General features: G+C 45.2%; 1 long non-coding RNA gene across 1 annotated transcript; it reads left to right on the forward strand.

Annotated features, from left to right (window-relative positions):
- Positions 1–1,279: 1,279 nt before the first annotated feature.
- On the forward strand, positions 1,280–23,051 carry LOC117062959. The gene is made up of 3 exons (XR_004428639.1): positions 1,280–1,385; positions 1,953–2,077; positions 22,941–23,051. It is a non-coding gene; the product is annotated as an uncharacterized LOC117062959 (long non-coding RNA).
- The last annotated feature ends 1,997 nt before the right edge of the window (positions 23,052–25,048 follow it).

The following is a 25,048-nucleotide window of genomic DNA, read 5'->3' on the forward strand; positions in this document are numbered from 1 at the left end:
TCCAGCATTTACCATACTCCCTTGTAACACATATTATGTCTTCACCCAGCCTTAGGAGATGGTGATTATTTTAAAAGGAGGATTGAGAATTGTTAGCCTGTTCTGGCATTGCTATAAATAAATACCTGAGACTGGGTAATTTATAAAGGAAAGAGTTTTAATTGGCTCATGGTTCTGCAGGCTGTACAGGAAGCATGATGCTGGCATCTGCTCCACTTCTGGGAGGTCTCAGGAAACTTACAATCATGGTGGAAGGTGACGGGGGAGCAGGGATCTTACATGGTAGGAGCAAGAGAGAGTGAGAGGGGCAGTGCTACACACTTTTGAAAAACCAGATCCTCCAATAACTCACTATCACAAGAATAGCACCAAGAAGATGGTGCTAAACCATTCATGAAGGACCACCCCCATGATCCAATCGCCTCCCACCAGGCCCCACTTCCAAAACTGGGGATTACAATTCAACGTGAGATTTGAGTGGGGACAAAAATCTAAATCATATCGAGAATTACAGGCATAATTAAATTATTCCTTGGTCCCTGTCTCTGACTGCCATTAATATTAGAGAAAGGGTAATACATCTTCATTAAGTTGGGTTTATCCCAGGAATGCAGCTTGGTTAAGCATTAGAAACCCAATTAATGTAATTTACTCTATTAATGGAACGAAGGATTAAAATAATAAAATCTTTTCAAGGAATGCAAAAAAGCATTTATCGAAATTCAATATCCATTCATGATAAAAACTCTCAGCAAACTAGGAACAGTAGGAAACTTCCTTAAAATAATAAAGGCATTTACAAAATTCCTGCAGGTTGCATCATACTTAATGGTGAAAGCCTGAACTATTTCCTAAATCCATTGACTCCTCCTCAGGGAAGGCTTCCCTGACCCCCTGTTTAAGTCAAACACTCACTATACATTCCCTTAGGACCAGGCTCTCATCCAAAGAAGTGATCATAATTGCAATTTAAAATGTATTTGTGGTCGGGCGTGGTGGCTCATGCCTGTAATCTCAGCACTTTGGGAGGCTGAGGCAGGTGGATCTCTTGAGGTCAGGAGTTGAAGACTAGCCTGGACAACATGGTGAAACCCCATCTTGACTAAAAATACAAAAATTAGTTAGGTATAGTGGTGCGTGCCTGTAATCTCAGCTACTGGGGAGGCCAAGGTGGAAGGATCACTTGAGTCTGGGAGGTGGAGGCTGTAGTGAGCCAAGATCATCCCACTTCATTCCAGCCTGGGTGACACAGTGAGACTTGGTCTAAAAAAAATGTATTTCTGCCACTATTTGCTTAATGTTTGTTTTCTGGTGTAGGCATTCAGCTCTGTGAATAAAAGCATTCTGCTGATTTTTGCTGCCCTGTATCCAGATGGAAGGCATGGGTGAGTGAATGACAGGCACCTGTTCTGCTTATAGTCAGTAAAGTAAACACAATGCTACACATATGAACTCCACTGGAAAGATGAACACTTGTGGTATATTTGGGGCCACTGTCCCAGGGAGAGTAGAAGTACAGGGTTTTGTTCTTCTGATTTGAGAAATTTTTGTGCTAGAAGGGCCACTGAGGGTCATCCAGGCCTATCGTTGCCCACCCCAAATTTATAGATGAGGTCACTAGCGCCTGAGATCTGAAGCATGCATGTCATCCCAAATGAACCACAAATCCTAGGCCAGAGTTAACAGTAGTAGTAACTGCACAGGATGAGTTGGTGCAGGGTGACAAGCTCATGCGTGGTAGCTATTTTGAATCAATACCCTGTAACTGACTTCTGCTGTTTGAAACACCTGGTAGAGTGCTGCAACTCACCCTTGGGTAAAGCCCCACTCTCTGAGGCTGTGGTGGGGTTCAGGGAATACAACCCCAAAATATGGCAGGTTGACATTGGAGAAAACGGCAGAGGCAGGAAGGCCTGTCTCACCTTCTCCTCATCCTTCTTTTCCTGAAGCAGGCCATGAAACCAAGCTGACCTTCCCCTGGAGCAAGTCGTAAGGTCCTTGTGTGAGAGGTGCCTACTCTTTACCTGGAGGGGAGGAATGTCTTTATCTCTGAAGACACAGGGACACAGAAAAAAAGGTGAACAAATAGGCCTTGCTGAGTTCCCCCTTGTATGTGACTATTAGAGCATATTCCCTTTGTCCAATCACACTTCTCCACTATGATCCACTTCTCCATCAAACTTACAATAAAAACACACAGGTGTCCCTATTTCTTTCCTTCTTTCTTTTCTTTTCTTTCTTTCTTTCTCTCTCTCTCTCTCTCCCTTTCTTCCTTTCTTTCTCTCTCTCTCTTTCTTTCTTTCTTTCTTTCTTTCTTTCTTTCTTTCTTTGTTTTCTTTCTTTCTTTCTCTTTCTCTCTCTCTTTCCTTCCTTCCCTCCCTCCCTCCCTCCCTCCCTCCCTTCTTTCTTCTTTCTTTCTTTCTTTCTTTCTTTCTTTCTTTCTTTCTTCTTTCTTTCTTTCTTTCTTCTTTCTTTCTTCTCTCTTTCCTCTTTCTCTCTTTCTTCCTTTCTTTTTGATGGAGTCTAGCTCTGTCACCCAGGCTGGAGTTCAATGGCGTGATCTCGGCTCACTGCAACCTCCACCTTCTGGGTTCCAGCAATTCTCCCACCATAGCCTCCCCAGTAGCTGGGATTACAGGCACCCGCCATCGTGCCTGGCTAATTTTTTAATTTTTGTAGAGACTGGTTTCCACCATGTTGGCCAGGCTGGGTCTCAAACTCCTGACCTTAGGTGATCCACCTGCCTCAGTCTCCCAAAGTGCTGAGATTACAGGTGTGAGCCACTGCACCCAGCCTCTTTGGGTCTTTTTTCCTGATGTCTCATATGTCACACAAAATTTAAATTAAATAAGTTTGGTATTTCTCTTGTTAATCTGTATTTTGCCATAGGTGCCTCAGCTATGGACCTAGTAATGGGTAAGAAAAAAAAATTTTTTTCTTTTCTGCATCTGCTTGGCCACCTGCCTTTTGCTTGGATTGGCAGAAATCTGGCTTAATCTGGCTTCTCTAGTCCTCTGTCACCTGGCCAGGAGGTAGCCCTTGGTCTAACCCCTTCTCATGTTTGGAAGCAGACTTTCACTTTCTTTCTAAGGACTGGTAGGCAGCTTCTCATGGATGGAGTGATAGCTCCAGAATGTCTTCATGTGATGGCTGTTGGAACAGGAAGTGGGCTGGCAGATTGTGCTGGCATTGACCTTGTGTAGGGCTGAGAAGACAATAACTACTGGTGTGAAGATCAGGCAGGAGTCAGGAAGACAGCTGAGAGTGGCCAAGGGGAGGCCAGGGCCTCTTCAAGTCATCTCTTGATGGGTGTGAAAGGGAGAGAAGAGGCTAAGAAACCATGAGATGAAAAGGTGGAGGTGAGAACATAGAGATCCCAGCTGCTCTAGGGGAGCCTCCCAGGCATGTGCTGTGTGCATGTGCTTCTCCACTGTTCCTTCTGCAATGCGTTCCATCCAAATGCTAGATACGGTAAAGGGAATGAAAGGTAGGAAAGGCACAGGGTGTGTTTAATCCACCCTTCAGCTGTGAATTCTCTAGAGGATAGGCTAGCCCTTGTGTTTGTTGATGCAGCTACCTCTCTTCTGAGACCTGTAAAAGGACTTTTTTTTTTTAAAGTAAAATCATGACTCTTACCCACATGTAGAATGAACACGTGTCAAAGATTTTATTTAATTCATTAATTAATGAGGGAACCAGTAAGATGCTCCAACCAGTCCAAAGGAGAATTAAAAATGCCATGCATAGCTGGGACAATAGGAATGCTGACATAGAATTTACAAATAGATGCAAAATTGATAATAGCCACTGAACCGTCTGACCACATGTCCATGGACAAGGATAGTTGGCATTCCATGGGTCTTTTACAACTTACAAACCGAGGAAAGTATAGGTCCTCCTTCTTCCTTGCTGACCATTCATGGGTCAGCCTCCATCTGGACATCAACACTCCGGAGACATGTGGCCACTGCAATAATTGACTGAAATCAGTAAACACACAGTTTCTCCCTATGTTTGCTGGTCTGTGTTCTTGTCTAGAGAGTTGCTTTCCTCTCCAAGTAAAAGTTGTTAAAGAGCTTAAAGGCAATGAAGGGCAGAGAGAGCCAGGATGTGAAGACTTTTCCATTTTACCGTCTTTCACAGATCCATGTTGCAGCTGGGAGCCAGGGGAAACCTGGACACTCACTTCACCAAAATGAGACAACTGTGGCAGGAGACAGGCTAAGGCGAGTGGGGACAAATCAATGTGCTGGATGCCCTAGTGTACCTGTGAGGAAGAAGCAGCAGCTGGAAAGAGAGAGGAAAGGAAACAGATAAGGGAATAAATAAATAAGAGTTCAGAAACCCGTCTCTACTGAAAATACAAAAAATTAGCCGGGCGTGGTGGCTGGCGCCTGTAGTCCCAGCTACTCAGGAGGCTGAGGCAGGAAAATGGCATGAACTTGGGAGGCGGAGCTTCCAGTGAGCTGAGATTGTGCCACTGCACTCCAGCCTGGGTGACAGAGCAAACTCCATCTCAAAAAAAAAAAAAAAAAAAAAAAAAAAAGAGTTCAAAGGAAGTGTAGAAGAGGTGAGGGAAGAACTCTATTTGCACATTCACTCTTCAGTTCATTTCCTCATTCATTTTCTGAACAATGAATCTGGCTCTGTGCTGGATCCTGGAGCATAAAGACTAAATCAGCTGAACAAAGACCCTGATCACTAACATCCTAGTGGGAAAGACACATTGTATATTAAACTGGGTAATCACCACCTCCCCACCATGTCCATATCCTGTTCCCTGGAACATGTGAATATTATCGTGTATGGCAAAATGGACTTTGCAAATGTGATTGAGTTAAGGATCTTGAGCTGGAGAGATTATTCTGCATTGGCCTAATGTAATCACAGGGGTTTTTATAAGGAGGAGGCAGGTGATCAGCATAGGAGAAGGCGATGTGATGACGGAAGTAAAGGGGGAAGTGATGCAGCTACAAACTGAGGAATGCTGGCAGCTCTGGAAACTGGAAGAGGCAAGGGACAGGTTCTTTGCTGGAACCTTCCAAAGGAGCTAACCCTCTGACACCTGCTTTCAGCCTTGAGAGACCCATTTTGGACTTCTGACCAGCAGGACTGTCAGAGAATAGATCTGTGTTGTTTGAAGCCACTGAGTTTGTGGTAATTTGCTACCGGAGTCATAGGAAACTAATATACACACTGAACAATTGCACAGTCGCATGATTGCAATGTAGAGTGCTTTGATGAAGGAAGTTAAAGCAGCTGGGGGGCTGATGACAGGTGTCCTGGAGGAAGAGGTTTCCTGCGGAAAGCTGAGGCCTTCGAAGGAGGCCGCCCATGGTGTGGTGGACTGGGGACATGGCAGTTTCAAAGCATACACCATGTGAAGGAAGGACCCTGCAGAAGTCCCAAATCAATGCTTTCTTGCTTATCCCTGGTGGACGATGGAGGCTGGTGGCAGGGGCATTAATGTGTGGCCATGGTGGTCTGCGTGATGCAGTAAAAATGCAAAGGAGATGAATTCCCGAGACTTTTGGGAGACATTTATAGGAAGATGGGTGCTAAATAAATCCAAGGCAGTCTTTTCAGACAGAGGGCTTTATGCCATTAATTAGGCAGCTTGGATGAGGGGCACCATGGAACTGGCTGGTGGTTTTCTTGTGAAAATAGCCACAAACTCCCTTCTCTCCATGTCTTTAGAAGATGTGAATTTAGAGGTCTCTACATTGCCTGACAAAGTCTGTTTTTAACAGGGTAAAATTAAAAAAATTACCATGGCATTGCTCCTGAACCTTGCCTGAAATTCCCTTAAAGATATACAAAAGGGTTTTGCTCATTTGTACAATCTCAAAGGTCACAAAATTAGAAGCTTAGCAGCCACATGCCAACTGCACAGAGCATTTGAAATCTTTGACACAGATCATTCCAGAAGTCACAATTGGCCAAGCTGCGCTTCTCGTGACACTCAGTAGCCTTCACACCCATCTGCTGGCTTGTAAGCATGTGTCTTTTCGTCCAGCCAGCTGAGGTACTTGGTTCCTGATTGTTTTTTTGTTTGCTTTTTAATGCTCAGATATTCTCCTGTGGTGAATATTTGTGAGCCAAATTATTTGGCAGGAGCGTTTGATGCCATGGCCAAATGGGGAGCCCAGAGTCAGCATCTTTTTAAAGCTAAGTCTTATTTGCCAGCTTCTCTTTCTGCCCACAGACTCGCCTCTGTACCAGGCAGGCCCGGTGGTTGTTGCACAGACAAAAATCAAGCTGTCCTGCAAACCCTGTTTGCTACCTTCTGGGCTTGATGCTGCCTGGGAGTGGGCTTCTCCCTGGGTGGTATGTAGGAGTTTTCCTTATGTTTTCATTTCTTATCAGCTTACCGTTTGCAACTGATGCAGGACATACAAGACCCCAAACTGGGGCTTAGCCCAGGAGGATTCTTGGCTTTGCCCAGGAGGGAATTCAAGCACAAGTGGTGGTGTTAGACAGCAACTTTTATGGAAGCAGCAGCAGCGGTACTGATCCCTGTGGAGCAGGGATACCCCACAGGCAGTGCGCCCAGAGTAGCAGCTCAGGGGCAGTTCAGCAGTCATATCTGTACCCACTTTTAATTATATGCAAGTTAAAAGGCAGTTGATGCAGGCATTTCTAGGAAAAGGGTGGTAACTTCTAGGTCACTGGGTCACTGCCATGGAAAGCAGTGGTAACTCTCAGGTGTTGCCACGGTGATGGTAAACTGACATGGCACACTGGTGGGCATATCTTATGGAAAGCTGCTTCTGCCCTGGCACTGTTTTAGCTAGCTCACCATTTGGTCCAGTGTCTGAGTCCTGCCTCTGGAGTTGAGTCCCGCCCCCTACCTCACTATCTTTATTCTATTTGGGGATGCCCTGAAAGGCTGTGTCCAGTCTCATAGTGAGTGAGGAATCTATGCTGAGGTTCCTTTGAAGGTGAATTTTGGATGACGTGTAACCCAGTACAGTGGAAAAGTCCAGCACTGAGGGATGCCGGCTAATATTAAAGACTCATAGTTTTGGGGGCTGTCTGTCCAAAGGCTCATGCATAGGTAGAAAGAGTTCACGTGACCTGTGCTATGGGAAGTTTGCTGTAAACATTCTGATAAACATTTAACTTTAGTCCCTTTTAGTACTAGTGCCATGCCCTGCAGTGTTTACTAAGCACCCACAGGCGTCTGCCCTCTGTGACCTGCTCACATAGCGAGCTAGAGTCGAGCATGCTTCATTCACAGCCAGGCCTCCTCCTTCCTTGTTGGCCTGAGTGTGTTGCTGACCATTCACCGGTAAGCCCCGACCTGGGCGTCAACACTCCTGAGAAACGTGGCAACTGCAATAATTGACTGAAATCAGTAAACACACAATTTCTCTCCCTGTTTGCTGGTCCGTGTTCTTGTCTAGAGAATTGTTTTCTTCTCCAAGAATAAGAAGGTGGAATCGATTTTTCCACCTTTTGTTCCCCTCACCTCGATGATCATGAGGCACCAGGAGGGAAATTTCTGACTTTGCTGGCATTTATGTTTTGCCTCACGTCATCATAATATTTATTCCTTTCATGTAGGGGAACCTTAAATGAAGCTTGTTGGAAACAGGCCATCCTCCGTAACCAGGGTTTGTTGGAGCCCATGTATAGAAATGATTTCCTCGCAACTCTAGTTCTCTTGAGCATGTGTGCTGTGGTTAAGGAGGCAGAAGGGCACAAGGATTTTAGCACCCTGAGGACTGGAAACCTACCATAGAGCCAGCATACATATTGTTTTATAAATAAGGAGTATTCTTGGGGTTTAGTTGTTTGCAAAAAAAGTGAGCTCCATAAGATTTACGACCCAGCTCACAATAACCAGATGACCTGAATCAAGGGTGTATGTCAGGAAATAGGATCCTGGAGGGGTCAGCTGACAGTGTCAATCTGTGGCCTCAAAGAGCCCGTTCCAGACTCTCCTGCCTTTTGACAGACGGTCTGTCTGGTTATGGCTTTAGGAAGCCAGATGACTTCCATATAGTCACAGGAAGAGCCCGTGTACCTGGAGCTGTGGGCTGGAAAAGAGGTGAGAGACGCTGGCCTCTCTAAGGCCTCATCCACATGCCCCACCTCCAGACAGGAGCAGCCAGGGCTCCATTAGGCTACAAATAATTCAGGAAAACCTGAATAGCAGAGACTTAAAAAACATGGGGTTTGCTTGTCCCACCTGAAAGAAGTCTCAAAGTTGGAAGTCCAGGGCTGGGTTAGAGGTTCAGGGATGCTGGGGCTGAGGCCTAGATGGTTTTTTGGCCTTTTCCCCAGGGAAAAGCATAATCAATCAGAAGGTGGCTGATGTAGGTCGGGTGGGCTGGGGCTGGAGGGGATGGTAGGCTGTGAGTCTGGCGCTCCCTCTTGCTGGTGTGGGGATGGGTACTAGGAGGGCTTCTCTCCTCCACCTTGCTCTGTTGCTCTGTTGCTCAGATACCCATTGCCAAGAAGTCAGACTGGAATTCCCAATGGGATGGGGCAGTCCCAAGGCACATGGACTCTTTGGTGGGACTCATACACCCTGGACTCCTGTGAACTCCTCAGTCACTCTGGTAAAAAACTCCAATATTGTTCCTTTTAACACAGTCATCACCCAGTACCCTGTTAAACACACAAATGCACCTGGGGCAGCCCTTGACCTTACGGAGCCTACTTTCTTTGCAAACAACACAAATGTTGAGATGGAGCAGGAAGGAATGGTTACATAGGAGCATCCAGAATCCCCAACCCTGAGGAGTCTGACATGGGAAAAATGCCTCTGAGTAGGGCAGAGGAATGCTCAGAGGGCTGCAGGGTCCTGGGAAGGGTCTGTGCCTCAAAGTGTGCCCCATATTCATACCCTGTCTTTCCCCACTGCTTTTATTTGCTTGCTTTCGAATCTGTGATTCACCTTCTTCGCTCTCACCTCTTTCCTGGGCCCTTTGGTTAAGGGCAGGCTGAGTTACTGCGTATGGCTGTGTCCCAGCCCTCTGCTTTACCTGGTGACTAAGGAGAAGCCTACGCCAATTCAACAAGGCTCGCATTTTAGGAGCCGACAAAAATCTTAGACCCAGAAGCCAGGTGTGCAGAAAATGCATGTTGGCTTCCCTTTAGCATAATCTAATTTCCCAGGCTCCATTCTGTCTGGGTAAAGGAACATTATTCTTGATTAGCTGAAGTCTCCTGCTTCTGCAGATGTGTCTGATGCTAGGGGCTGGCACTCTCCCCTTGGGGGCTGGGAGATGCTTTCCTTTCTGGTCTTTGGTTGTCAGAGCCTGCTGTTCCCTGCTGTTGTCTCTTGTTCTCACTCCATCCCAGCTCTGCTTCAATCCTACTCTCTCCAGGCCGCAGCCACTCACTTGGACCTCCCATGAGGCTCTTGGGAGCTCCCACCCATCCTAGAGGCAACCCATGTGAAACCGGGCCTGGCTTGTTGATTCTGAATCACCAAATAGGCGTTTGCGCAGCCTGCTTCTCCAAGGGAACCTCAGGGTTTTGCTCCCACTCTGGCCTTTGTCTGAAGCTGTCTTTCTGCACAAACTGCACAAAGTGGGGATGAAGCCCACTTCATGGGTACAGGCCCTTCCCAGGACACTGCAGCCTGTGCATACCCCTCCCCCTACTCAGGAGGGCCTCTGTGCTGCTGAGGCCAAAGATTTGCTTTGAAAGACCAAATATTCTTCCTGAGCCCTGGTCTTAACCTGGGGCTGAAGCTTTGCTCTCAAAGGTAAAGGTGAAGGCCTCCATTTTCCTCTTCTCTCCGCAAATTGCCTTTGGCTGAAGCAGGGAACAGGAAATGAATGACCAAGTTATGTGGCCTGGGAGAGGGAGAAGAGCTCAGTCAACAGCTCAAGAAATCCCGCCATGCCTACTTAAGGGGAAGAAGAGAGAAAGGAGGATAAAGAGAGATTGTTTTCCTTTTAATATAATGCAGATTAAAGTTTAGATTAGTGTTTTTTTTTTTTTCTACATTAGGTCCCTTACGTGGCAGAAAATTCCAAAATATATTAGTAAAAATGAACCCGTCTCACATACTCTTGGGGTTTCATTGAAATGTCGAGAAATTAAGAAACTTTGTTAGATTTTTTTAACTTAATTTTTAAAAAATAGCCTATCAAGGAGTTTTCAAAACTTTTTAGGTGTATAAACACCCTATTTTGGAAACCACCGTATTTTACACTTTCACTTCCCACCTACACCAGATCAGTGACAAGAAAGTGTCTGAAACAAGGTGCAAAATCAAGGTTCTCAAAAACACGCTTGGGACCTCTCGTTCCGCAGCATCTGCTTGGCTGCTCTTTCCGCCTGGAGTGTCCTTAGCCTGTGCCCCTTTCGAACTCCAGCCCTTTGTCTGTGGACTAGCTCTAGCACAGTCTCCCAGTGTTACCTGGCAGCCTCCTCCTCCTTCCTGGAGCAGGAGAAGCGTCTCTCTCTTCTGTGTTCCATCATCCATTATGACTGCTCTCACACTGGATTAGAAAGATTTGGTCACCCGAGTGCCTCCCGCCTCTGTGCTGTTGGACACCATGCTTTACATACTCCTAGATGCTGTTTTTCAGATACTCCTAAATTTTCAACCTGAGAAATCTGAAGCCATCCCCTAACCTTACCTGGTTACCTGTTGTAAAATGTGTTATCCCAGTGGTAGATTCTTTGGATCCTAGGCATCTGGACTTGCAAGAGTCTCATGTCAGTTTCATGTGCTTACAAAAGTAATAACAGAGAGGGACACAGCTGTGAGTTTTTCCCAACGGCCAGTGAGTGCTTTGTTCCCTGTATCATGTTTTATTTATGTATCTGTCCCTGGGGCTAGTGCAGTTTGGACATAGGTTGCTATGGGTTGAATTGCATACCTGCCAAATCCATATGTTGAAATGTTAACCCCTAGTACCTCAGAATGTGACATTATTTAGAGAGAGGGTATTTATAGAGGTAATCAAGGTAAAAGGAAGTCTTTAGTGTGAGTCCTAATTCAATATGACCGATGTCCTTATACAGAGGGAAAATCTGGACACAGAGCTGTATACATCCAGGGAGAACGTCATGTGGAGATGAAAGCAGAGATCAGAGTGACACATCTCCAAGCCATGGAATGCTGAAGATGGTGAGCAACCCACCAGAAGTCAGGAGAAAGGTATGTGCGGTTTCTCCCTCACAGCCCTTAGAAGGCACCAACCCTGCTGACGCCTTGATCTCTGATCCTCAAGGATGTGGAGTAACTGTGTGAGCAGCTGTCTGAGGGCTCTTCAGAAAGTTCATAGAAAATGCTTATGAAAAAAACTACGCTGGATTTGTTTTTTTGTTTTTTTTTGCACCGAAATTGATTTGTACTAACTTTTTATAACATGTTTGTACACGATCTAGTTGGAGGCACTAAGAAGGATAATATGTCAGTTTGAAAAGAGCCCCTCTCAGAGCAATGTGAATTTCTGCTAAATTTGAAGTAAGAACAAACATCAAATTTATAGTGAAGCTTGAGGGGAAGTATGGTGAACTCATTGATGCTTTGTGAAAAGCTTATGGGGACAATGCCCCCTTCCCCCAAATCAGCAGTTTACGAATAGATAACTTCTTTTAAGAAGGGAGAAGTTGAGGCTGGGCACAGTGGCTAATGCCTGTAATCCCAACACTTTGGGAGGCTGAAGCAGGTGAATCACTTGAGGTCGGGAATTCAAGACTAGCCTGGTCAATATGTGAAACCCCATCTCTACTAAAATACAAAAAAAAAAAAAAAAAAAAGCCAGGTGTGGTGACAGGCACCTGTAATCCCAGCTACTTGGGAGGCTGAGACAGGAGAACCACTTCTGGAACCTGGGAGGCAGAGGTTGCAGTTAGCCAAGATCATGCTGCTGCACTCCAGCCTGGGTGACAGAGCAAGACTCTGTCTAAAAAAGAAAGGAAGGAAGGAAGGAAGGAAGGAAGGAAAGAAGGAAGGAAGAAAGGAAGAAAAGAAGGAAGGAAGGAAGAAAAGAAGGAAGAAAGGAAGGAAGGAAGGAAGAAAGGAAGGAAGGAAGGAAGGAAGGAAGGAAGGGAGGGAGAAGTTGATGTTGAAAATGAAGCCTGTAGTGGCAGACCATTCATGTCAATTTGCAAGGAAAAAATTAACCATGCCCTAGCTGAAGAGACCTGATAATTAACAGATGTTTCAATTGGTTCAGCTTTTGCAATTCTGACTGAAAAATTAAAGTTAAGTAAGTTTTCCACTCAATGGGTGTCAAAACCATTGCACCCAGATCAGCTGCAGACAAGAACAGATCTTTCAATGAAAATTAAACAAGTAGGATGAAAATCTTGAAGGATTTATTCAAACAATTGTAATAGGAGATGAAACATGGCTTTACCAGTACAATCCTGAAGACAAAGCACAATCAAAGCAATGGCTACCAAGAGGTGGACATTTTCCAGTCAAAGCAGAAGTGGACCAGGCAAAGCAGAAGCAGACCAGTCAAGAGCACAGGTCATAGCAAGAGTTTTTTGGGACACTCCAGGAATTTGCTGTTGACTGTCTGTAGAGCCAAAGAATTATAACATCTGTTTATTATGAGAGTGTTTTGAGAAAGTTAGCCAAAGCTTTAGCAGACAAATGCCACTGAAAGCTTCAGTAGAGAGTCCTTCTCCACCCTGACAAGACTCTGCTCATTCCTCTCATTGAATAAGGTCAATTTTGTGAATTTCAATAGAAAATCATTGGGTATCCAACTTGCAGTTCTGATTTTACTTCTTCTGACTTCTTTTTGTTTCCTAATTAAAACCAAATACTTGAAAGGCACCCATGTTTTTCAGTTTATAATGTAAAAAGACTTTATTGATATGGTTAAATTCTCAGGACCCTCAATATTTTAAGAATGGACTAAATGGGTGGTGTCATCACTTACAAAAGTGTTTTGAACTTGATGGTGCTTATATTGAGTAATACAGTTTATAAAGTTTATATTTTTCATTTTTATCTTTTGATTCCATTTTCCGTGAACTTCCTAAAGTCCTCTTGTACTTCTAGGAGGGTCTTGGATTAAAAAAAATAAGAGGAAGGGGCCAGGTGCCATGGCTCATGCCTGTAATCCCAGCACTTTGGGAGACTGAGGCTGGTGGATCGTGAGGTCAGGAGATCGAGACCATCCTGGCTAACACGATGAAACCCCATCTCTACTAAAAATACAAAAAATTAGCCCGGCATGGGGGCGGGCACCTGTAGTCCCAGCTATGTGGGAGGCTGAGGCAAGAGAATGGCGTGAACCCGGGAGGCAGAGCTTGCAGTGAGCCGAGATCATGCCACTGCACTCCAACCTGGGCGGCAGAGCGAGTCTGTCTCAAAAAAAAAAAAAAAAAAAATAGGAGGAAGGAACAAATGAAAAATTATTCTCATAGTTTATGGCATGTCTTAACATCAAGTAACTTTTAAGTCTTTTATTCTTTTGGGAAGATATTTTCTCTTTCAGGGAAAATTAACTAAGAAACATCAGGGTCTGAGTTATGTTGGAAAATCTCTCCCCTACTCTGACTGTCTGGCTTTATTCTGAGCTTTATTCCTCAAGCTATTACAGTGGCACTTGGGTGGGATGAGAGTGGGGTGGGGTTCACATCTACATGGTTGAAGACCAAGGCAGACTCTCACACCCAAGTCTTGATTCTTTGTGCTGCTTAGCTGTTGTTCACACCATTTTTCTTGCTTGTGTCCAGATCTGAAAGAAACTGATGACTGTTGGAGAAGCCCTTGTCATCTGACTCTATCTGTTCCTCTGCCAAGTAATACCAACAATGATGCTATTCGTAGAAACATTTCATGTTTGAGAGCTGTTAGGAGTTGAATTGCCTTCCCCTAGAAGCTATTGAATTCCTAACCCTTTATATCTGTGAATGTGACTTTATATGGATATGGGTAGGGTCTTTGCAGATGATCAAATTAAGATGAGGCCAGTAGGGTGGGCCTTAATCCCTATTACTACTGGTCCTTCTAAAAAGGGAAAATGCAGATACAGACAGATGCACTCAGGAGAATTCTGTGTGAAAATGAAGGTGGAGATCTGAGTGATGCATCTCCACACCAAGGAACACTAAAGGTCACCAGCAAACCACCAGAAATGAGATGAGAGGCATCTAAAGGGTTTTCCTTGCAGCTTCGGAAGGAACCAACCCTGTTGACACTTTGTTTCTGGACTTCTAGCCTGCAGGTGGTTGTGTAAGAATTTCTGTGGTCGAAGCCACCTAGTTTGCAGTAGACTAACACAAGAGGTCATTGAAAGTGCATATCCAGAACAATGTGCCATTTGGGGGAGGGAAGTCCAGTTGGCCTTTTCACATACACAAATATCTCACATTTAAAGACACAATTCCAGGCTGTCTGTGGACACTTGCAAGTGCCCATGAAAGCCGCCTCAGCCATAAACTTCTTGGAATCGCATTGTGAAGTATTTATTTTTAATTACAGATTTTCTTTGATGATCCTCTGCTCTTCTCTTTTTGTTTCCTTGGCATGTCACTCATCTGTTCTGGTGAGTAGACTGCCTGCTGTTTACAATGAGAAGTAGCCTGTGCTCTGGTCTGGGCTCCTGACGCCCGGTTGCCGGCAGTCCTTGCTGTCTCTGGGTTGGAAGCCGTGGTGCCTGCTCATGGGCTTGCTGTCTCAAGCATGAAAGTGGAGGCGTCCTTCTGGCTCTATTTTCAGCTTACCTTGGTGAGGCCACAAGACTCTATTGACACATGAAGGGGAAGCACAGAGTCAAAGGGGGTTTTGCTTTTCCTCTTCAACAGGGCTAGCACTCAGGGATTGAGCGGAGAGAGTTGTGAATCCTGGGTTTTGAAACTGGCCACAAACGATTGGCTCCTGGAATCAGAGAAGGAACAACCAACCGTGCCTAAAATAAACAGTGTTTTCCAGCCTTGCTGGATGGCTTTAAAAACCCAAATACATATGCATTCTCATTAGCCCATAGCACTCAGTCATCTTCACCCCCATTAGAGAAAGCTAGTCTGCTGCTTGCCCTCCTCAAGTCACTGCTGAGCTCATAGCACATGCAGGGGTTCTGGAACCTCGCAGATGTATTGCTGCAGACACCCTGTAGATGAGGGGTGTAGGTTAGGGGCACAGGCAAAGGAGCCGTCACTCCTAGACCCGAAGCATCTCTTCCATAGACATCACAGGATGTATCTTCCCAGCCAACTCCTCCCCAGCCTTTCAGGGAAGGTGAACACAATTCCACACTAGAGTGGCTTTTAAAGAAAAATAACATGTGTGAACTCTTCCCAGAATTCTATGAAGTGAATGAGTTTGCATTACTTTTTCCAGCTTATGACCTGAGTCTTTTATTTTTTCAGATACATTTAATTGTGTCTTTCAAAACCTATTTTTGCAGAACCTACCCTTTGTTAGCACTGGACTGGATCCCAGGAAGGATAATTATGGGTGGGACTTGGTAGCCGCCCTCAGGTGTACAATCCCATGGAGGAGAGATGCCATATGCAGAATGATGAAATGCAGCATGAGGCTAAGTGTCCAACATGGGTTATGGAGGGTAGATTAGGGAGAGATTGGTACCCAGAGGATAGCTGTGCTGCCTTGGGCCTGTATGTCTGCAGAGGTTCACAGGAGTGGGGCAGTCTTGTTCAGGGAGGGGTGAGGGATTCTCCGAATCTTATCAGGTAGGACAGGGAGACTTTAGAAAGGATTGGGGCATTCTGTTTGTGGGGATGTTGTAAGCAAATTCTGGAGCAGCTGTGTATTGGATTTCACTGGGCTGCATGGAGCAGATGTCTCTTGCTGGGAAATGATGGGATGTAAGACTAGAGACAGACCAGACAGAGGCGATGTCTGCCTCGAGGCAGACAGATTTCAACTTGGTCTTCCGGGCCTAGGCAGTGAGAAGCTTGGAAGGTATCTGAGCTTGGAGGTGACCTTATAGAGCCAACTTTAAGGAAGCTTGGTTGGGTGGCAGAGTACACTGTATGAAGGCACAGGAGAGAGAAAGGACAAATGCACAAAGGAAGGATCCAGAACTCCAGGGCAGGCTGGACAAGTGGGCCTGAAGGAAGGGGACGGGTGAAGGGAGACCTGACCATGGCTTCTGCCTGCTTGACCAAGTTTGGCGTGTACATTAGAATATAGGGAGTTTGAGGCCTGAGGACCCTTGTTCTTTTTCAATAAGTAATGGTGTTTTAAAAACCATCTCTGGGTTTTATCATGAACAGAGACTGAATTCCATGCACAGTGAGGACTGTTTTATTTATACTTGTTGAATAGTAAACAGCATTGAAGAATGTTTGTAAAGAAACCCAAATTTCCTTTTCCATTTCTCAGCATTAACTTTCTTTTTATCAACTAGAGACACAATTGAATACTATTTTTTTAAACCTCCCTGACAGAGCAGAGGTATACATTGGGGAGCGTGGGAGCCTCTATTTGGCAAAGGGAACTTCTCCTCTTATTCCCATATGGAAAGGGACATAAATCTGGGGAGAGCTTGCTCCTTGACCATGATTCTGTGATCCACGGTTAACAATCTCCTCAAGTGAATTTCCAATTCTCTTTCCAATAAGCTGCAGAAGTACTTAAATCATTTATTTGTTCTGGTCCTGAAATGACAGTTACTCACTAAAGTCCCAAAGTGTCCCAAACCATGAGGTGTCCACAGTAAAATGACATGTTTAAAAGTTGCCATAAATGCTGGTAACTGCACATGATAATAAATCTGAGTCATTTTACATGGCCAGTTGGGTCGGTAATGCAAGACATGGACTTAAAATATGTATCTTCTTGCCTTTCAGGCTATAAAGATTAATAAATTTTGTGAATTTTCAAGATAAAGTGTGAGACATTCTGAATTTTATGTGACTATCTTGCATGGTGACAGTAACCATGTTCTGGCCGTTGGAACAGGAGGTAATTTACTGTTGATGGTTTCTTGGCATAATATATATATGTATTTGGGGGGTAATAATTTAAAATCACCCAGCACATGGTCTCTGATAAGATGCATAACTCAGGTACTCAGAGTTGTTTTATAGGAAAAGAGATGCATGCACATCGTGTGATTGCAATCCGGGCACGTTCTCCTTCCTCAGGAGTGACAAGGGATGGAAACCTGGCTCCCCACGGGGATCAATAAAGCATGCCTGTGAAAAATGAATCCTGGACCTGAGCTCAGGGCCAGAGTGCTCCAACATTCGGAGCTTTCCCGGGACTTAGTCCAGATTTGCTTCTGTCCAGGCCAGTGAGCACTTGAAGCTGTAGAGGGAAGGGGAGGGAGGGTCCCCTTCCTGAAAGGGAAGTGCTGTGAGATGTGGCTGTCATTGATACCAGTGGGCACCTCTGTGCCCCCAGCCTTTAAGCATGCTTGAAGGTTTACTCTCTGAGCACGGCTTGAGAAGACAAGGGAAAGCAATGGAGATTAGCTATCACAGCCAAATTTTGCCTGATGTGGAGGCCTGAGTCCTTTTGTGCAGGTGACTCACTGCCCTGCTGAATGGGTGGAAGGAACAGTGATCAGACCCAAACACTCTGGTTTTCTTTCCACCTGTTTCTCAGAAGTAGTCAGAGCAGGGCTCAGCTCTGCCTGTGCGCACGCGTGTGCGTGTGTGTGTGTCTTTCTCTCTGTGTCCTGTGTGTGTTTCTCTCTGTGTGTGTCTCTCTTTCTTGGTGTTTGCTGTGTCTGTGTGTGCAAGTGTGTGTATGTCTGTGTGTGCATGTGTGCCTCTCTGTGTGTGTATCTTTGTGTCTCTGTGTGTGTGCACGCGTGCGTGCATGTATGTCTCTCTGTGTCTATGTGTGTGCATGTGTGCCTCTGTGTGTTTGTGTGTGTGTGTGTGTGTTGTGAAGGGGCTGCTAAAGTGTTCTCACGCTGATTGTACTGCCCTGTCCCTCCTTGGAACAACCTTATTTTTGGGTGCAGTAGCTGGGTGAGCCTGGAAGCTGCCAGATGCAGCACATGACGGAGGAGAGGGGCCTGAAACTTTGGTAGTTGTTACTCAAAAACACTCATGCAGCTCCTCCTGTGTGCCAGGCCAGGTTCCAGGAGCTGGAAGGAATACAGAGAATGAGCCTGCCACTTTGGGATCTCATTTCCTGGAGGAAGAATAAGTTATCTACTTAGGTATTCAATTTTAACTGGTATTTAATTACAGCCATACAAGTGGTTCCATTATTAGTCAGGCTGAACTAAGTTTTGCTACAATAACAAATTTTCCCAGAATCTCAGTAGCTTAATGGAACAAAGGTTGGTTGCTTGTGAATGCTGTCTGTCCAACAAGGTGGTGCTCTGCTCCATATAGTCACTCAGGATTCAAGGCTGACAGGCTACCTTCTTTAGGCAACGCATTCTGGAACATGGGGCTTCTTTAGCCTCTGTAGTGGGGAAGAGAGACAAGAGACTCACTCACAAGCTTCTCTATCATACTACCTTATAATGGGAGTGTTGTTATTAGCCTTTTTACATCTGAGGAAACTGAGGCACAGAGGAGTTAAGTAACATGTCCAAAGTTTCATAGCAAGTGAGTAGCAGAACCAAGATTATGAACTCCAGTCATCTGGCTCCAGAACCCCTGTTCTTGTCATGCTCTGCCATCTAATTAAACAGCGTTTCTTGGGAAGAGAATGAAGAGATGTCAGACAGGCCAGGGGCTCAAGGCACTAGAAAAATAATTTATCAGAAGAAGGAAAGTATGTCAGGGAATGACAGGGAAGGATAAATGAGCAAGGCTAGAATCCCAGAAAAATAAAGAGACTTCATCTTGGCTGGCAGAATAGCTTTTGCAAATTCTGGGTTAGAAGCCTGGTTTAATCAGTTTGGGATAAAAGCTATAGAAAATGCAGACACAGGGTGAATCTTACGGATTGTGAAGTCAGGGAGGTCTGAAATAAAATAGAAATGGCCCAAGGAAACCTTTCATATTCCTTTTTGTTTCCATATACATCTGGCCATGAAAGCTCTTTGGTGGTTTATCCCAGCTCACTGCTTCCTTAAGGCTCTTTCAAACTCCTTGTATCTGTGGAAGCATGGATAAAGAGTACAGCAGACATGGGACACACCCGTGTTGCTTTCTGGGCATGCTGTAGGACGCCACTTTTTGGCTGTGCACCTGGGGCAGGAGGCAGCAGAGCAGCACCTAGCCCCCTGCAGGTGAAGCTAAAGACTGCAGCTGCAGCTCAGGAATTCCCCAGTAGGACAGGAAAGCAACCACAGGGAAGATAAGGTCAGAGAGGGCCAACTGTTTATAGCATCCAAGCTCTTCCTGGGTTTGGTCCAGCCTATTAAAAGATAATAACCTCTTAAAGCATTTCAAAGGATGTGTTAGCAATGTTTAAGAGGAAACATAATTGTCACCACAGCCTGGGTAGTGTGCAATTGAGTAGGAGAACATCTTCAGGATAGGATGGGTTATGGGCAAGATTGTGCTGGGAGAGGAGCTGGTTTGAACTGCAGACTCCAGAAGCTACAGTGGCTGCCCAACCCATGAAAACACCCACAGATACTATAACTGCTGGGTATAGGTCACCTATGGAATAAACCACTCATGCTGGGGTCTCACTTTCTAAGCCATTACCAGCTGCAAGGGTTGGCTTTGTGAAGACAAAGGGAAGTTTACTTTATAAGGATGTAGGCTGTGTGGAGATATAGAATTGTAGGAGCACAAAGTGCATTACTGACCTCACTGTTTTGCTTCCCATAGAGTAACTCATCCTGCTTTGTGAGGCATTGCCTTTGTGAGTTGCCTTGAGGCAGGTTGGGAGGAAGAGCTGCCTGAAACCCTTTCTTGAGTCTTCTTTAAGGATGCTGATCAGGACCCATCTACCATGGGAGGACTGTGGGAATTCCTCCATGAGTCAGTGCTGAGCTGATCTGGCTCATTAAGAGATGCTTCTTACCACCGGGCTCGGTGGCTCACGCCTGTAATCCAGCACTTTGGGAGGCTGAGGCAGGCAGATCACCTGAGGTTGGGAGTTTGAGACCAGCCTGACCAGCATGGAGAAACCCCGTCTCTAATGAAAAAATACAAAATTAGCTGGGTGTGGTGGCACATGCCTGTAATCCCAGCTACTCGGGAGGCTGAGGAAGGAGAATCACTTGAACCTGGGAGGCAGAGGTTGCAGTGAGCCGAGATCGCGCCGTTGCACTCCAGTCTGGGCAACAAGAGCAAAACTCCATCTCAAAAAAAAAAAAAAAAAAAAAGATGCTTCTCACAAAGAACTCTTTCTTTGCATCTCATGGATAATCTGAATTGTATAGCTGGCTGGACTACCTTCTTTGCCATGGCTGCTGGGGTGCCCAGAGCAAGTGGCCATGGCAAGCATGCTGTCACTCAAGTGGCTTCCTCTTATTTTTCTTATAATTTCCTCCTTTGTTATTTATTCTGTTGTATTGTTTATATTTTGATAAGCTCACTTAAATTCATTTTGGGACAAGGTGGGATCTAAACCAAGAAGTAGATAAATATGTGTGCTTTAGAGCGTAGTCATTGCAGAGTCTATCCTGGAAAGAGTGGCTCCTTTGTTTGGGATGCCTTTCTAGGTATGAGGGATGGGTTCAATTCCTTCCATCCCTTGCTAGAAGTATGTAGTCTTTGACTGATGGATTCACTGAGTCACTGATTTGTTCTATGGACGCTTATTATGTACCAGGCCCTGTGTTAGGCCTGAGGAGGGTGATGGTGACCTCAGAGCTATGTTCCAGTTGTGGGAGATAGGCAAAGACTATGTAAGTGGGCAGAGACACTAATTACACGTAAGAACCACTGCCTTGAAGGGAGAATGAGGATGAGGGTGTGTCTTTGGTGGGCTGCCATAGCAAAATACCATCTACTGGGAGGCTGAAACAACAGACACTGATTTCACATGCTCTTGGTAGCTGGAGGTCAGAAGATCAAGGTGTCAGCAAGTTTTATTCTGAAGCCTCTTCTTTTAGCTTGTAGGCAACCACATCTCACTGTATGCTAACATGACCTCTTCTCTGTGTTTGAATAGAGAGAGAGAGAGAGAACGAGCTTTGGTGTCTTTTCTTACAAGGATGTTGATCTTATTGGACCCCATCCTTATGACCTCATTTGACCTTAATTATCTCCACGAAGGCTTCATCTCCAAATCACATCACACTGAGGCTTGGGGCTTCAACATAGGCATTTTGGGGTGGGCACAAACATTTGGCCATGACAGGGAGGGAGAAGATCTACTTCCAATAGGGTGACGCAGGAAGCCCACTCCACGGAGGGCAACATGCATGCTGGAATGGAAAGGATGAGAATGAGGTGGCTGTGGGAGAGGAGGGTGGGGAGGAATGAGAGGGCACGAGGCAGAGAGAACAGCCAGCGCAAAGGCCCTGAGGCTCCCTGAGCAGCTGGTGTGGTTGAAGCTTACTCAGCTGTGGAGAGTAGCACAGGGGAGGATGCAAGATGGGTGGGGCACGAGTGTGCAGGGCCTTGTAAACCAGCTATGGTGAGGGTTTCGGGTTTCTTACCACATCCAGTACAGCGTTACTGAAAGATTGTAAGTAGAGGGATGTCACGATCTGGCTTAGGCTTAAGGAGCTGTGTGGACAGTGGGTTGGAGGGACTGGGAATGGAGGCAGGAGACTGCTTGTCAGTTTTGGTAAGAGGCTGCTGGGACTGCGGTGATGGCCATGGTCTAGAAGAGAGAGTGGAGTCTGTTGATGGAGGAAATGTGAGAGACAGGGAGAGGGAGCACTCAAGGGCAACTCCTAGGCTCTAGGCAGAACATTTAGGTGCATGGTAATGCTGTTTACTGAGCTGAGGGAGTGTGGAAGGGAACAGAGACAATGTGTATGTAATGGGTAATTGCATATGTCAATTTGGCTGGGCTAAGGGATGCCCAGATAGCTGGTAAACCTCGCTTTGGGGTGTGTCTGTGAGGGCATTTCCGGAAGATACTAGCATGTGAATCAGTAGACTGAGTAAAGATTACCCTCACCAATATGGGTGGGCATTATCCAACTGAGGGCCTGAATAGAACAAAAGGGCAGAGACAGGGCAAATTCACTCTCCCTGCTTGATTGAACATCTTCTCCTGCCCTCAGATATTGGTGTTCCTGGTTCTCTGGCCTTTGGGCTCAGACAAGGTGATATGGTTTGGCTGTGTCCCCACCCAAATCTCATCTTGAATTATGGCTCCCAAAATCCCCATGTGTCATGGGAGGGACACAGTGGGAGGTAATTAAATCATGGGGGCTGGTTTTCTCATGCTGTTTTCCCATGCTGATAGTGAATAAGTCCCACGAGATTTGATAGTTTTATAAAAGGCAATTCTGCTGCACATGCTCTCTTGCCTGCCACCATGTAAGACGTGCCTTTCCTCCTCCTTTGCCTTCCTCCATGATTGTGAGGCCTCCTCAGCCATGTGGAGCTATGAGTCCACTAAACCTCTTTTTCTTTATAATTTACCCAGTCTCAGGTATTTCCTCATAGCCGTATGAAAATGGACTAACACAACAGGGGTTATACATCACCTCCCCTTCAGACTTGAACTGAGTTACACCAGTTCACTGTCTGCAAGCTGGAGGCTTTCCTCGGCCTCCAGCTTGCGGACAGCAGATTGTAGAACTTCTCAGCCTGGGTAATTGGGTGAGCAAAGTCCCATAATAAATCTTCTCTCATGTTTCTCTATATGTCCTGTTGTTTCTGTTTCTCTGGAGAACCCTGACTAATGTAGTGTGTAAGGCACCCAGTCATAAGGGCAGGCTATCCTTCCATTAATGACCTCATTCCAGGTGTATCTGTAGCCTAGACCACTCTTCTAGGAAAATTCTATTCCCTTCTTGTCTCTTCCATGTGGAAATCTCACAGACATCGCAACCCAACTCATCCAAATCAGATGGTAACCAGGGGTTTAATGTTAACAGGTGTTATCTGCTGCTGCCAGTCCACCATTGTCCTAAGCATTTTATACACATTTTCTTATCTTAGAAAGCCCCTGTAAGATAGGTGTGCTAACAAGTCTCATTTTGCAGCTGAGGAAATGGAGGTGCAACTGGCTCGAAGAACCTGGCTTCATTTAGAGTGTGCCTGGGATGAGACGTGTGGAGAGCCTGGCCTGAGCCAACACTAAGAGGCTCCTGGACAGGAGGTGAGTAAGGAAGAAGGGGCAGGGAAAGAGGGACACCGGTGGAAAGGAGGTGGGTGTAGGAGGAAGGAGATCACAACTGTGTTGAAAGTCCTAGCAGCCTGACAGACGAGGGAAGAAGGCCCTGCGAACCTTGTGACCTTGGAAAGGACAAGTCCTCTTGTCCCTGGGGCCCACTGTCTGAGTCCCTAGGAAGTATATACACGAAGGGTTTCAGAATGCAGAATTTGCAGATGTGGGCTGCAGCTGCACTCTCTGTATGATTGGATGGAATTCACAGCTAGAAGTAGTTATGTCCCCGGCTGCTGAATTTATCTGCTGTTGGTGCCGCTTTAGTTTTATTGAGTGGGAAGGATATAGACCCTGAGTCTGGAGAATGGGACTGGGCTGGCTGTGGAACCTGGGGAAGAGAACAAGACCACACAAAACCTTTATTCCTTGTTCTTGGCTTCTTGTTAAACAGGCCCAGTGCCACCAGATTAAGGAGGTGAGGGGGCGGTTGTAAGAAAGTAAGAGATCAGTCTGAGGATTATAAACATGCGCCAGTGCAACAAAGGGAAATTCTTGTGTCAATATTTTTCTGAGCCAGCACTTGGGAGATCCTGATTTCCTTAATAAAATGATAACAAACTTTTTTTGTGTTAATAATGTAAGGTGAACATTTCTTTCATGTTTAAGCCACTGAATGTACAATGAACAAAAGACATTTAGATACAGGCATACTTTGAGGATATGGCAGGTTGGGTTCCACGTCACTGCAATAAAGCAAATATCACCATAGAGTAATTTATACAATTTCTTTGGTTTTCCAGTGCATGTAAAAGTCATGTTTACATTATACTGTAGCCTATTAAGTGTGCAATAACCAATCCTCATCTGTCTAAGAAATGTACATACCTCAATTAAAAGATACCTTATTGCTAAAAGATGCTAAAGGTCATCTGAGCCTTTAGTGAGTGGTAATCTTTTTGCTGATGGAGAGTCCTGCCTCCATGTTGATGGCTACTGACTGATCAGGGTGGTGGTTGCTGAAGCTTAGGGTGGCCGTGGCAATTTCTTAAAATGAGACAACAATGAAGTTTGACACATCAATTGACTCCTACTGTCATGAAAGATTTATTTGTAGCATGCAATGTGTTCAGGACAACATTTTTTGTAGCATGCAATGCTGTTTGGGATAGCATTTTACCTACAGAACTTCTCTCAAAAAATGAAATCAAGCTTTTGAAACGCTGCTGCTGCTTTATCAACTAAATTTATGGAATATTCTAAATCCTTTATTGTCATTTCAACAATGTTCACAGCATCTTCACCAGGAGGAAATTCCATCTCAAAAAACCACTTTCTTTGCTCACTCATAAGAAGCTACTCCTCATCTGTTCAAGTTTTAATATGAGATTGCAGCAGTTCAGTCACATCTTCAGGCTCCACTTCTCATTCTAGTTCTCTTGCTGTTTCCACCACATCTGCAGTTACTTCCTCCACCAAAGTCACAAACCCCGGAAAGTCACCTATGAAGGTTGGAATCAGTTTCTTCCAATCTTATGTTAATGTTGATATTTTGACCTCCTCCCATGAATCAATGTTTTTAATGACATATAGCATGGTGAATCCTTTCCAGAAGGTTTTCAGTTGACTTTGCCCACATCCATTAGAGGAATCACTGTTTATGGCAGCTATAGCCTTACAAAATGTATTTTTTAAATAATAAAACTTGGAAGTCAAAATTGTGCCTTGATTCACGGGCTGCAGAATGGATGTTGTATTAGCAGCCATAAAAATAACATTCATCTCCTTGTACATCTCCCTCAGAGCTGATGGGTGACCAGGTGTATTATCAGTGAAGAGTGCTATTTTTGAAAGGAATCTTTTCTTCTGAGCAACAGGTTTCAACAATGGGCTTAAACTATTCCACAAACCATACTGTAAATAGATATGCTATCATCCAGGCTCTGTTATTCCATTTTTAGAACACAGCCAGAGTATGTAATTCTT

This window comes from Trachypithecus francoisi, unplaced genomic scaffold (assembly GCF_009764315.1).
Source record: "Trachypithecus francoisi isolate TF-2019V2 unplaced genomic scaffold, Tfra_2.0 Lachesis_group17, whole genome shotgun sequence".
In the NCBI taxonomy this organism is placed as follows: Eukaryota; Metazoa; Chordata; class Mammalia; order Primates; family Cercopithecidae; genus Trachypithecus; species Trachypithecus francoisi.